The sequence below is a fragment of the Bubalus kerabau genome, chromosome 2, assembly GCF_029407905.1.
Source record: "Bubalus kerabau isolate K-KA32 ecotype Philippines breed swamp buffalo chromosome 2, PCC_UOA_SB_1v2, whole genome shotgun sequence".
In the NCBI taxonomy this organism is placed as follows: domain Eukaryota; kingdom Metazoa; phylum Chordata; class Mammalia; order Artiodactyla; family Bovidae; genus Bubalus; species Bubalus kerabau.
This window is the reverse complement of record NC_073625.1, coordinates 34002238-34017988: the sequence shown is the minus strand read 5'-3', so window position 1 is coordinate 34017988 and position 15751 is coordinate 34002238.

Here is a 15751-nt window from a genome sequence, read left to right as displayed (position 1 = left end):
TAATATGATATGTAATCACTTTTTAAATGAGTATATTAATGAATAAATAAATGAGGTTAGGTATTCCAGAATATTCAGTTAGATGTAGTGGGATCCCAGGCATAGAACTGTACCTGCCAAAGTCTTTCAGCTTCAGATCCAAAGACTGGTGTCATCTCATTAGTAAGCATGTTTTGTTCTTGATACTTAAGAAAGGATGTGCAATATTCTTCCCAAGTGTTCAAATGAAATCAAAGGGAAAGATGACATACTTTCAGGGGCTGAGCACAAAGATATAGTTTTGCACTGCATACCTTAAGGAGGGCCTTTCACAGGGACTATAAACTTTACAGTGACAACTCGCAAATACAGTTAGCACTGATCAAGTGAACACTTTTAACCTTATATAACAAAGAAATTCTTTAAATAAGCATTTAAAATTAGGAAATGTTTCATAAAAATTGAAGATACTTTAATTAGACTTTTAAAATACTGTAAGAAAAATATATCATTCTGAGGAATAAAACTTCTATGATAATTAGTGCCATTTATAATTTGGCCTAATGCTCAAAATTCTCCAAGCCAGGCTTCAGAAATATGTGAACCGTGAACTTCCTGATGTTCAAGCTGGTTTTAGAAAAGGCAGAGGAACCAGAGATCAAATTGCCAACATCCGCTGGATCATGGAAAAGCAAGAGAGTTCCAGAAAAACATCTATTTCTGCTTTATTGACTATGCTAAAGCCTTTGACTGTGTGGATCACAATAAACTGTGGAAAATTCTGAAAGAGATGGGAATACCAGACCACCTGATCTGCCTCTTGAGAAATTTGTATGCAGGTCAGGAAGCAACAGTTAGAACTGGACATGGAACAACAGTCTGGTTCCAAATAGGAAAAGGAGTTCGTCAAGGCTGTATATTGTCACCCTGTTTAATTTATATGAAGAGTACATCATGAGAAACACTGGACTGGAAGAAACACAAGCTGGAATCAAGATTGCTGGGAGAAATATCAATAACCTCAGATATGCACATGATACTACCCTTATGGCAGAAAGTGAGGAAGAACTCAAAAGCCTCTTGATGAAAGTGGAAGTGGAGAGTGAAAAAGTTGGCCTAAAGCTCAACATTCAGAAAACGAAGATCATGGCATCCAGTCCCATAACTTCATGAGAAATAGATGGGGAAACAGAGGAAACAGTGTCAGACTTTATTTTTGGGGGCTCCAAAATCACTGCAGATGGTGACTGCAGCCATGAAATTAAAAGATGCTTACTCCTTGGAAGGAAGGTTATGACCAACCTAGATAGCATATTCAAAAGCAGAGACATTACTTTGCCAACAAAGGTCTGTCTAGTCAAGGCTATGGATTTTCCAGTGGTCATGTATGGATGTGAGAGTTGGACTGTGAAGAAAGCTGAGCACCAAAGAATTGATGTTTTTGAACTGTGGTGTTGGAGAAGACTCTTGAGAGTCCCTTGGACTGCAAGGAGATCCAACCAATCCATCCTAAAGGAGATCAGTCCTGGGTGTTCATTGAAGGACTGATGCTGAAGCTGAAACTCCAGTCCTTTGGCCACCTGATGCGAAGAGTTGACTCATTGGAAAAGACTCTGATGCTGGGAGGGACTGGGGGCAGGAGGAGAAGGGGACGACAGAGGATGAGATGGCTGGATGGCATCACCAACTTGATGGACATGAGTTTGGGTAAACCCCAGGAGTTGGTGATGGAAACAGGGAGGCCTGGTGTGCTTCGATTCATGGGGTCTCAAAGAGTCGGACACGACTGAGCAACTGAACTGAATTAATATGCATATATACACACACAAATATATAATTATATTACATGTTTATAATTAACCTCTGTAAGGTATTTCACTCAGTTCATCTTATTTTGCTATTAATCAAATTTAGTTATTTTTTTCTCTAGTTGAGGTTTGTGAAAATTTTATTAGCATTTGAATTAAATATACATAAAAATAAGGGAAAATCATAATCTTGTTGTGATTAAGTAGATTTCAATCCTTAATATTGAAAACTTTGTTTTTAAATAAGTTCTTTTTAAAGGTTATCAAAGGAAAAGTATATTTCTCAAAATATAATCATTTGTTAACATCAGCTTTCAAACAGATGTATAATTAGTGTGACTTTGGTTTTATATTATTACATTTCATCAAATATGGTGCTTGGCATACAGGTCCTTAATACATGGTAACTTATGTTTGGGTGATGCATTTCTGAGATGAGTGAATATTAAAAGTCTCAATTTAGGAAAATAAAATAACATTCTAAGACAATGCTGTCTAGTAGAACATTATGTAAAAATATCTGTGCAATTCAGTAACCCCCAGTGACTGTTGCTGTTGAGCCCTGGGATGTGACTAAGACAACTGAGGAATTTAATAATTGATTTAATTTAATAATTTACACTTAAAACCAAGTAGCCATAGATACCTAGTGGCTACCATTGGCTAATGCAGTTCTAAATGATTCTGGAAATAGTATATGGGAAAGTTATCCATTTTAATGCAGCACAAGAATTCAAAATTTTGCATCTATGTTTAAAAGCATTATTGAAATTAGTTTAATATTTGTGCTTGGAAGTACATTATGTGGTTTAATTTTCTAATCCATGGTATTTTATCAAAGAATAAAAACATGCTAAATAATTTTCTGTTTAGTCTTAGAAGCTACAGTAACTTAAGAATTCTATTTAAAAAATCTCACCATCATCACCATGATAAAATAATAGGAGGTACAGATGCGTAAGTTGAATGATTTATATATTATACTGATAACTCTGATACATGCTAACATATCTAACTCATTATTTTGAAATATCAAATTTGGAAGTGGAACAATAATACACTTTAGACTTCAAGTAAACAATAGTACTATTGGTAGTACTTAATGCAGTACTTAAATGACAGCTTAGTTGTTAATGGGAAAAAATGTTAGTAATGTCATGCTGCTTTTAAACAGAGTCAAAAGTGATTTTCACTATAGAAATGCCTTATTTTAAATTGATTTAGAAATATCAGATAGATTAGATTAAAATCTAAAGAATTAAATGATGAACAGATAGCGGCTAGCAACAAACCCAGGTAGCATGTCTCATTGCTTTCTCTGTGATAGAGATGAAAAGCAAATGGGAAATGTGCATTAGGTGCCGGTTTAAGGGGAAAAAAAGAAAAAAGCTGTCTGCAATCAGTTACACTTGACTGCAACAAAAATTAGTTTCCAGGGATCAAAGGAAATGAACAGCTGACCAGGGCAACCCAAATATCCCATAGTGTGTTAAATATTTATTACTGAGCCACTCTTCCCAACACAATCTGAATCTTGGCATATTTCCACCAAAATAGCTCATCAGTAATTAATTTGGCATGCCATTTTGCATAAGATTTGTAATTAATATCAGTCTATATTATCCTGAACTTTTTTCACTGCAGGATTCAATCTCCCTCCTTTCAAAAATGTGATAAAAATGGCCATTTTCTGTTTTGTTTCGAACTCAGGCCATATATTAAAAAGAAAGAGGAAAATGCATTGCAATACCCATGAAGGAGACAGCGAAGTTTATAGACTCAATTTATTTGAGGTTTTTCAAGGTCATTGCATTTTTTTCCCTTCCACTGCTTCGTATTATGAGGCTGTAATATGAATAAATCTCCTGGCCAGTACCAGAGTTTTAATGAACTATTAAGGCAGATCCATGATATTCTCTCGTCTTTTAAATGGGTCTCTCTCAAAGTTTAACAGGTTATAAATGCAACTTCTGCAAAATACATCATTTGGTATGGACTCTTTTCTTGATCTTTTGAAACTAACCCCTTTTCTAAATAAGAACAGTATTATAAGAAAATGGCTGCATTCCTTGATGAACTGTCCCACCTACCTTTCTTAAGTTTCAGCAAAATCACAATGTTAAAGCATCACATTCTTTACGGACTCTAGTTTCAAGGAAGGAATTATTATATTTAATTCAATTATTTAAAGTTAAATTATACTTTGCCGAAATAAAAAGCAAGCTCAACTAGTTGTTCATTCCTATCTCTTGGTGACATTTCCTCTCCAATTTCTTTAGAGGCTACCTTTAGCAAAGGATGGCAGTGCGGGAGACCTGAGTTCAATCCCTGGGTTGGAAAGATTCCCTGGAGGAGGGTATGGCAACCCACTCCAGTATTCTTGCCTGGAGAATCCCACAGACAGAGGAGCCTGGTGGGCTGCAGTCCCTGGGGTCGCAATGAGTCAGACACGACTGAGCGACTGAGCACACAGCACACATTTAAATGAAGTTTTATTACTGTAGTTCTTTTGTCTGTACTTTTCTCCAAACCTAATTTATGGGAAATTTTGTTTAAAACAAACAAAAAAAATTCACATAGGCTTGTTTTAGTTTCTTTTTCAAAAGCATGTGGTTAAGCACAAGGGAAGATCAATTCGCACATAATTGCCCTATTCCTGGTCTCCTCCTAAGTTGCCCCAGGTCCTGTCTGCTTTCTTTGGATATCTGGCCATTATATGTATGATCCCTTTCCTTGCCTTTTCCTTCCATCTTTTTTAAAATTTATCTTTACTGGGGATAATTGCTTTACAATATTGAGTTGGTTTCTGCTGTACATCAACATGAATCAGCCATGGGTATACATTTGTCCACTCCCTCTAGACCCTCCCTCACACCTCCTTTTTCACCACACCCCTCTAGCTTGTCGCAGAGCACTGGGTTTGAGATCCCTGCATCCTACAACAAATTCCCACTGGCTATCTGTTTTATGTATGGTAATGCATAGGTTTCAATGCTACAACTCTCAATTTGTCCCACCCTTTTCTGTTCTGAGATGGCATACAGGCCGAGATCAGCTCGCCAAAAGGCAGAGAAATATTAATGGTGCTCCTGCATTTCGAATTCAGCTACTGCAATGTGATGGATACACATCTTTTGTATCTGGACCAGGCAGTGAACCAGGCATTTAGACTTGTTTCTGTTTTGTTGAAGTTCAATAGCAACTTTTGTAGAATGTGTTACTCTCTCCATTGTTCAGTTTAGAAAACTAGGGCTCAATTCGAAGTGACTTGCTGAAGGCCATACAGTGATTAAAGCAGATGGAATACAAATCCCTCTTTAAACAAGGAAACTGATCCAGCACCTCATACTCTGGCTCTACTGCTTCCCAAGTGCTAGTCTTATTTAACTGGCTTCCCCACGGGGCACCCTCCTAGAGACAGACTTTCCCACAATGTGGGATGCTGTTAACTGATGCTGTGGGGCCTGTGGTCTCCGCCTTCTGCAGGAGAAAGGTAGCAGAACAACACTCACACGTGTGCTACATGCCACCCCACTCATTTGAATGGCTCCCTGTTCCTGGCTTGAACCATGTGTTTCATGATCAGTCCTGAGATCAGAGGCACTTTACAAAGAGTCTTACGATGCAGGACCCCATGAGCTGGGTTTCTACTCTAAGAAGTTTTCATAGTTACAGTAATATCCCCGAAGATATTAGCACTTCTAAGGGCAGCATATGTGACATTACTGGGCTCTGCACGTCTAACTCTACTGCCCTTGATGTGCAGTCACTATGGCAGGAGCTATTAGTTAAGTGAAGAGCTGCTGGTAGTCTCCTTTACCTGGTGACTAGTTAATGCACTGCTTCTGCTGCTGCTAAGTCGCTTCAGTCGTGTCCGACTCTGTGCGACCCCATAGACAGCAGCCCACCAGGCTCCCCCCATCCCTGGGATTCTCCAGGCAAGAACACTGGAGTGGGTTGCCATTTCCTTTCCCAATGCATGAAAGTGAAAAGTGAAAGTGAAGTCGCTCAGTCGTGTCCGACCCTCAGTGACCCCATGGACTGCAGCCTTCCAGGCTCCTCCGTCCATGGGATTTTCCAGGCAAGAGTACTGGAGTGGGGTTGCCATTGTTTTCTCCGAATGCACTAGGGACATCTTTATTAATACTTTTCAACACACCAATTAATAAATTAACCACTATGTCTAACATCAGCTCATTAGGTTACCGGTTGAACTAAAACCCAAACACACGTGATATGCAGGATAATAAGCTATTATTTATCCTTTAATTCTATTGAAATTAAAGTCAAATGAAAAAGTCTGCAGTTTAGAACATGACCTATAAGTTCATATTCTGGGAAGGACACAACAAATGGCAATCTGAACAACTGAGGCTTTTAAAAATGAGCCAATATATGAAGAATGAAGGGACAGGTTTCAGTCTAACAGTGATGATAACTAAGTGAAAACTTCCTTTTTTCACAAAGTCAGTTTCTGTTCTTCTGGTGAAGTGTCTTCAGTCCATGCATTCATTTTTTTCAACAGGCCAACAATGCCTGGAATCCAAGCACTGATGCTAGTGCTTACTGTCTAGTATGTAAAAGCTCATCCCTCAGGGGCTTTGTAGTATAAACGGAAAGGAGGAAATGACTCTTCTACAACATATACAAGCAATATACATAATATAGGAGCATGATAAGATATTTAAGAGTCATGTTTTCAAGAGTTAAGAGAAAGGTGACCGTTTGGGTAAGTGGACCTATTGTCACTCAGCCAGCGTACATCCTTTTTATTCCAGTAAAGGAAAGCATGATACCAATGACAAGGAAGGAACTGTGAGTTTTTGAAAAAGTAGAATCAGTTAATGCTCACAAAAGTTTAAGGCTGAAAGTATTAATCGGCTCTCAGTTATGATGACTATTAGGTTCTTTTCCTGCAAATTGTTTAGTTGCACATTTTTTTTTTTTATTGCAGAGATTGTTTTCATTCTTGGAATTTCATTTGCTTTCCAATAGTCTGGAAAGCAGATGAAAGTCCATTTTATTTGGACAATTGAGCACATATCTGTTTGTCAAGCAACCACTAGAAAAACCAAAAAAAAAAAAAAAAAAAGAAATCCCGCAGCTGAATGATTTGGTTTTTCAACATCTGGTACTACTGATTTTTGTCTCCCTCTTGCCCCTCCTCCAACACTGACTGACTGATAGCGTTGCCTTTACATGAAAGCCCATGTGAGTCAGGTTTTCCCCTGTGAATTTCATTTACTAGTAATGTCAAGTACAAATCCTTTTTAGGCCATGTTGATGCCCTGTGTAAACCCCTTTAATCGCCTAATTGTTTTGCCAGGGAGAAACAGCTCTAGGAGAAGAATAAAATTCCTTCAGTATTCAAGACAGTATCCTCCAACCTTCTAGATTAAGAAGCAACAGAAAAACAAAGACTCTAAACTCATTCAGAGAACCAATTTATTATTGGATCTTAACCCCCTTTATTTTATTTCCTGTTTTTCAAAAGAATCTTTATCCTTCTGGACTGAGTGTGATTAATTATGGCATAATACATTAAGATAGCATTTTTTCCCCCTGAGTAAGCTATATTTCAGAGAGGCTTTATGATATATAGATAAGCTTATCTTGACATATGAAATGATTAAGAAACAGACACAACAGAGCTTCTCAGGAAAAATGCTCTCCATGGCTTAACTGTGAGCTTACCAAAATTTGTCAAGAGACAAAACTAAGCCTGCCTTCAAATTCTATATTTCTTGGCCATTTTCAAGTTGGAGCAGAAAATACTTTATTTTTATAGGGTTTGGTGTAGTTTTCCTGATTTTTAATATCTTAAGTACTCTGTTAATAACTGTGTCACAAAATGCTCTGTCCCTAAGGAAAAAATAGACACTGTTTTAATGGCATAAAAATTGCCCAATGGTGATTGCAAAGAACAGCAGTTATCCCAGCTTTATTTAACTTATTTATTAAATAATAAAGATAAATCAGACATGAAATTATCTAAATCAAGTATGATAAAAATTATATGTATTCCAAAATCTAAGGTGGTTAACATTATGAACTAGAAACCAACATTTAAAAAAAAAAAAAAAAAAAAAAAAAAAAATAGAAACCAACATTTAGCTTGTAAAAGGCAAAATGAGAGAACTAAAGGAAGCATTGAGACATATTTTGGTAATGAGAGAGTGAATATGCAAATACTACAAAAGAGTTAGATGATGGCACGTTGCTAGTATGGTAGTAAAAAGGGACATGGTGGGTATATATTCTGATCCAGCAATTCTTGGTCTTGCTGACTCTGCATCACTTGCAGAGAAATACCCTGTCTAAAAGCCTGTAATAGACTGAAGGGGAATCCCTCCAGACTTCATGGGTTGAAACCCTAACCTCAGGAGCAATGGCATTTGGAGGGAGTCATCTGGGAGGTGATGAGGTCATGAGGGTGAAGCCCTCCTGAATGAGATTAGTGCCCTTATGAAGGGACCACAGAGAGCGCTCTCATCTTCTCTCTGCCAGGTGAGGACACATTGAGACAATGGTCATTTAAAACCCCAAAGAGAGGTCTGACACCATGCTGGCACTCTGTTTCAGAGCTGCAGCCTCCAGAGTGTATACATTTCTCTATATAAGCCACCTAGTTTCAGGGAGTCTGTGATAGCAGCCTGAACAGACTAAGAGAGCTGTTGTATGAAATCAGTGTTGGCCCTTCTTCCTCTGGATCCTTTCCCATCCCTTCCTCAGACACCCAATGTTTAATCCCACTCTTCACTCAAGGACACTCCCATCTGTGTGGGGTCTCATATTCTTCCTGCCACCTTTTAACGACTCACTGTTAAAGGACTTTTGGATCTTGTAAGCCAAGACTGCTGGTGACTACTGAAGAGAGAAGTCACACCCACTGAAAATGTGGGGAGAAGTACTGAACCAGATGAGGCTTTTTGCCAATATTAGGGTATTGTGGAGTGGTTGCCATTAGCAACCAGGGCCAAAGGGAAAGAAGGATGGATTGCTTGAATAAGTAGTGCTTGCACCTGAAAAGTGTCAAGGCATAAAACAGCTGTGAAGACAGGTAGACAGCGTTGGAAAAAGCACCATCAAACTCAAATTGTCTGGAAACTATTCACTGTTTTCAGCATTAGTCCCTCTGGTGGCCACTGTGCTTTATTGTCTCCCCCAGCCCAATGCACTGATTTAATAGGAGAAAAACAATTTAAATAATTTAAATTCCTGGATGCCAGGGCAAATCAATTGGCCTAGAAATACACTTAGTTGAAAAGATGAACAATCTTTGTCTCTGCTGATTATTTGAATAGATGGTAAAAAAGAAATTGTCTAAAATGTACTGATTTGTATTTGCCACAGTATTCTGTGAAATAAATGTATGTTATATATATATATATATATATATATAAGATATACATATTATGACATGTTCATATGTGTCCTAGTGAAGATTTTTTTCAAGGTTAACCTGTCACCTGTGTTTAGTAGTAAGAGTTATTGATATGCTATAAACATTCAAGGTATTACAATATTTTATGATTTCCTATCAATAGCTAATATAAGCTATTTTCTGTTGTAGAAGTGGACATAAATAGGTCACAGCCTTAATAGAGAGGAAGCAAGTATTTAAAAATGATTGCCGACAGATACTATTTTTTTTTCCTTGCCCTAGACAAATAGTCATCACACTTAGCCTACCGATTCTTTACACATGAAAAGTAGTCTTATTCCTCCAAGGTTCTCACTTCCACCTAAATCCCCAAATTGAACTTTCAGTTCAAAGGGTCAGTTCTGCTTGCTGCCACTTGCAAGAAAACAGACAGACTTGGGTGGATCTGCTGAGAGCACCCCCTTCACCACCCCGCACCAGGCACCTGACAGCTTCACCCAGGCCCGAGGTGCCACGTCAGGACCTCCGGGAGGCACTATGGCAGAAATGCACTCAGGTCTGTGTCCTTGTGATGTTCTGGGTGGCACGGGTACTTGTAAGGGCAGCTATTAGGTCTCCAGAACCCACCATCTTCAGACACACCTGTTTGCTTGTTGATTCTTGGTCACTGGTCAGCAATCCTTCCTTTATTAGAATGTTCTAAACTTTGTCTGACTTCTACTAACGGTTGACTTCTGTGAAGGCCTTTCCAGTGGATGAAATAAGACTTCAACATTTTGAATACAAAGAGAAGGCATTTTTGGTTTATAAGGCCTTTCCGCCCTGAAGAGTGTCTGACTCCCACCAATATAACATCAGTCCCTTCTTTATTCAAATGAAAAATCTCCACAGAGCAAAGAGTGTAAGATCACAGATGCAACCTCTTCTCCCTGCACAGTGGAGCTCCTGGTTTGGCCTAAGGCAACAAAACCCCCTTACCCTTCAACCCTTCTTTCTCAAGTGGGATGTCTATTTACATCACGCCTACGCAACTAACGGGACACGTCAGTGGTTCTTTAATAAACTAGTAAGGTTTGCTCCAAAATGACTTTGAACTTTTTTATTGGAGTATAGTTGATCTATAATGTGTTAGTATCAGCAAATGGAATCAGTTATACGTATATGTATATCCACTCTTTTTAGAGTGGATATAAAATATACTGTTTTCCCATCAGGGTTCCCTGTGTCCTTATTGACTTCCCTGGTGGCTCAGATGGTAAAGCGTCTGCCTACAATGTGGGAAACCCAGGTTCGATCCTGGGTTGGGAAGATTAGTTATCTATTTTATATATAGCAGTGTGTATATGCCAGTTCCAATCTCTCAATTTACTCCTCCCTGCCTTTTTCTCTGCCTTTCTCTCTATTGTTTTCTGCATCTGTGACTCTATTTCTGTTTTGTAAATAAGTTCATTTGCACCATTTTTTTTTAGATTCCGCATATAAGTGATATCATATATTTTTTCTTTCTCTATCTGACTTCACTTAGTATGATAACCTCTGTGTCCAACCTTGTTGCTGAAAATGGCATTATTACTATTTTTTCTCATCAGTTGAGTGGGTCGGATTGACAATCCTTGTTCTGGGGTAAATCTTACAATAGGTAATGATCATAGAAAGAGTCTGAGTGTGAGAACAGATTGTCCCAGCGTATTGATGGAGTGACCTTGAGAAGTTGGTATGCTATATAATCACATCTCTAATAGAGCCAAAATGAAATAGCAAAAGTAAGCCGAAAGTGTCCGTCGCTCAGTCATGTCTGACTCTTGGTGACCCCATGGACTGCCTGCCAGGCTTCTTTGTCCCTGGAATTCTCCAGGCAAGAATACTGGAGTGGGTATTCATTCCCTTCTCCATGGGATCTTCTAAACCCAGGGATCAAACCTGGGTCCCCCTCATTGTAGGCAGATTCTTTACCATCTGAGCTACCAGGGAAGCCCAAAAGTAAGCTGAGAGAAATGTAAATAACTTCATGTTTAAGAAATATCACATTACTAGGCTGTTTCTGAAAAGTTGCAAATAACAGAGCAGATGCCATAGTCCATGTCACAGGTAAAAGTCAACTTTTATAGGAAAGCCCACTCGGATACATCTCCCTATTTTTTTCTTCTGCAGATGCTAGCATGTATGAATCTTGACATGAGATATCCGTCTGTCTTTCCCTCAATCTGTGCAGCAGGAGCTGTCTGTCTTGAGCTACCATTTTATCCCCAAATGCTTGCATGCTGCATGAAGCAGTATACATTGAATGTGTTGAGTTAAGAGACTTATAGTATCACTGCAATATAAATAATACTGATATCTCAAGTTCACTGCTCTGCAAATGCTGTTACTGGGTTCTTGAACAGATGCTGTTATATAAAAGTTTAAAAAATTGTTATAAAATTCAAGTAAAGATAGTCATTGATTAAAACAAAACATGAAATTTGGTACTGAAAAATTTTGAAAAATTCAAATATCTCTATTAATTAGACCAATACCTCTTTATACTTCCTTTGGCTTTATAAATGCAAGGGATATTATAACACACACACAGCTGAAATAAGTCTAGTTAGGAATGAAATTCAGTATCAGCCTGAAAAAAAACATGCCACATGTGCCACCATTTGGTGAGATTCTGGAGTTGCAAATAATTATTGCTAATTTTCACATCAAAATAGAATAGAGATATTCCTATTTATATTATTTAAAATTAGAAATAATGCTGGAGATTTTTAAACCATGCCTTAATTATGCATACAAGTATAAACTCTAAATCCATAATTTTAGAATGTCATGAATTAATTTCTAGTAGGAAGAAGTTTAGCAGTTAAGGGAAGTTCATGAAGGACAGGGGAGTCTGGCGTGGGGTCTGTCCATGGGGCCACAGAGTCAGACACAAGCTAGGGACTAAGCAACAAGATTTTTGTATACCTGACTGCTAATGGTTGTTTTACATGTTAATTTCTGACCAGTGTAAACAGGGGCAGAGAGATTCCAAGTTGTGGGGTCCCATTTCTTTTCTAAGGTTTCAGGACCTAAGAGGCTGTGCTTGCTGTTTTGTGTGAGACTTGACTTTAAACTAATGAGACCAATTTTGCTTGTGTGATTCCTAAGTTGGCTTTGAAGCCCGTTCCCAAAGAGGACTTTGGAAAATGGACTGAACAAGGACAGCATTGTAGAAAACAGTATTTACCTTCCGAGGGGACAACCTCGTCGATGGGAGATGCTGTAGGTTAACTAGAGGTCACCTTGGTGAAGATGGATTTTCACCAGTAATCATTTTGTGGCCAGATGCCCCAAATTCTGTCTGATTCTGCCACTGGGGTTTTCTTGCTGTGGTGCCCACTTCTCTAGGGCCACATGGGGTCCTCCTGAAGGTGAGAACACTGCCCACTGCAGCCAGGCTCCCTGGGAGTGACAGGGCTACGGAGAAAAAGGTGTTTGAGGAAAACTTGGACTCTGGCTACCCGCTGTGATCTTCTTCCATCAGATTTGTCTGGCACTTGGGTCTTTTGGACACAGCTATTGTTAGTAGACTTCAGATTGTGCCCAAGCAAGAGTAGATTCCCTTGTGGCTCGACTGGTAAAAAATCCGCCTGTAATGAAGGAGACCTGGGTTCAATCCCTGGGTTAGGAAGATCCCCTGGAGAAGGGAAAGGCTACCCACTCCAGTATTCTGGCCTAGAGAATTCCAAGGACTGTATAGTCCATGGTTTCACAGAGAGTCAGTTATGACTGAGCTACTTTCACTTTCAAGAGTAGATTGGGAAGATTACACATTTTGTTCATTTCAGATTTTTCTTTTCATTCTCTTTTCTAAGTTTGCTGATTCACATTTTCAAAAGAACTGAAAGTCCTATTCTTAGTAGGCATAGTATCTAAAAAGATTTAGAGGAATGCTAAAGTTCTCTAAATGTGTACCCCAGCCATAGAAAATCTTTTGAACATAATTTTGAGAAATACCATTTAAAATTAGCAGAGTCCCTATTGAATTATTGTGACCTGTATAGAAACAAATAACTCTGATGTGACTGAATAAATCTCTGCAGTTTTTGGATAAAATGCCTTTACCTTAGCTGCAAAACTCAGAGTAATCTTGCAAACGCTATAGTTAACAGTTAAGTTAAAATGCCATGCAGATCAGGAAGAATAATCTTGTCTCTTATTACCTGGAAGTCACACCACCTCTTCAGGCCATAGAGATAAGTGTTTGGTGAAGACGGACTCTACATGAAGTATTTTTACATTTAGATTACTGTATCATGTATTAAAACTGTTTAAAGGTGCCTTAGGCTATACTTGGGCTTCCCTGGTGGCTCAGCTGTAAAGAATCTACCTGCCAATGCAGGAGACATGGGTTCAATCTCTGGGTCAGGAAGATTCCCTGGAGAAGGAAATGGCAACCCACTCCAGTAGTATTGCCTGGGAAATCCCATGGACAAAGGAGCCTGACCGGCTACCGTCCATGGAGTCACAAAGAGTTAGACACAACTGAGCAACTGAGCTTGAGGACAAGCACACAGGGATGTACATGAAATTCATTTAAAGAATTCTATTTGAAGTTTATTGTTTGTAGAGAACATGAAACATGTCATAGAGAGGGTATGAGATTTCTGAAAACTAAAGCAATAGTCTGTGATTACTTTAGAAATACATATAAGGATCATAAAAAACACTATAACTATTATTTTGTTGTTTATAACATTGATAAATGCTGCTAAATAATTGGTAAGAAGGATTCAACTGCTGGAACAATAGGGCTATTTTTGTTTTCATTTCCACGTGGTGTTTTGTACCCAGATTTAATGAGAACTTCTGTAACCCAGCTTCACTCTCTCATCCCGTGGGAATGACAGTATCAAACCTCTGAAAAATTCACCTTCAGGGAAAGATGGCATACAGCTTCTGTTGCTGAATATTATATTTTAGGATGAAATTCTCAGATATGTATTGGATAAAATGTTTTTAGTTACAGCTGTTCAGTCAGTAATGGTAGTACAGCAATGAAAAAAGTGAAATCAGGAAAAAAAAACTTCATAGGTGGAAATAGTAGAATAAAAGAGTTAAATCACAATAAAATTAAAACTAGATTTTGAAATTCTAAGCCATAGGAATTTTTATTAGAAACAAGATTTTCTTTTGGATTTTAACCCAGTAAAACATAATGTTGTTGTTGCCCAGTCTCCCAGTCATATCTGACTCTTTGCCACCCCATGGACTCACTGTCCCTCACTGTCTCCTGGAGTTTGACCAAGTTCACCTTCATCGCGTTGGTGATGCTGTCCAGCCAGCTCATCCTCCAATGCCCACTTCTTCCACCCTCAATCTTTCCCAGCATCAAGGACTTATCCAATGAGTGGTCTGTTCACATCAGATGACCAAAATACTGGAGCTTCAGCTTCAGCATCAGTCCTTCCAGTGAATATTCAGGGTTGATCTCCCTTAATATTCACTGGTTTGATCTTGCTGTCCAAGGGACTTTCAGGAGTCTTCTCCAGCACCACAGTTCAGAAGCATTAATTTTTTGACGTTCTGCCTTCTTTACGGTCCAGCTCTCACATCCATACCTGACTACTGGGAAGACCATAGCCTTGACTCTATGGACCTTGTCGGCAGAGTAATGTCTATGCTTTTCAACACACTGTCTGTGTTTGTCATCACTTTGCTGCCAAGAAGCAATCGTCTGACGATTTCATGGCTGCAGTCACCGTCTGCAGTGATTTTTGAGCCCAAGAAGAGGAAATCTGTCATTACTTCCACCTTTTCCCTTTCCATCTTCATGCAGTAATGGGGCCAGATACAGGGCTTCCCTGGTGGCTCAGACAGTAAAGAATCCACCTGGAATGTGGGAAACCTGGGTTCAATCCCTGGATTGGGAAGATCCCCTGGAGGAGGGCATCGCAACCCACTCCAGCATTCTTGCCTAGAGAATCCCCATGGACAGAAGAGCCTGGAGGGCTACAGTCCATGGGTTGCAAAGGGTTGGACATGACTGAGCAATGAGGCACAGCACAGCACTGCCATGATCTCATTTTCTTTTTAATATTTAGTTGTAGCCTGGCTCTTTCACTTCTTCCTTTATCCTCATCAAGAGGCTCTTTAGTTCCTCTTCACTTTCTGCCATTAGAGTGGTATCTGAGGTTGTTGATGTTTCTTCCACCTATCTTGGTCTAGCTTATAACTCATCCAGCCCGGATTTCTCACAATGTGCTTAGCGTATAGGTTAAATAAACTGTTTATACCATCCCTCTGGGTCATCCCAGTGTACCGTATGGTATGGGGAGGGAGGAGGGAGGAGGGTTCAGGATGGGGAACATGTGTATACCTGTGGCAGATTCATGTTGATATATGGCAAAACCAATACAATATTGTAAAGTTAAAAAATAAAAAAAAATAAACAAACTGTTCAGTTCAGCAACTGCTCAGTCATGTCTGACTCTTTGCGACCCCATGGACTGCAGCACACAAGGCCTCCCTGTCCATTACCAACTCCTGGAGTTTACTCAAAATTATGTCCATTGAGTCATGATGCCATCCAATCAAACAAACAAGATGACAACAA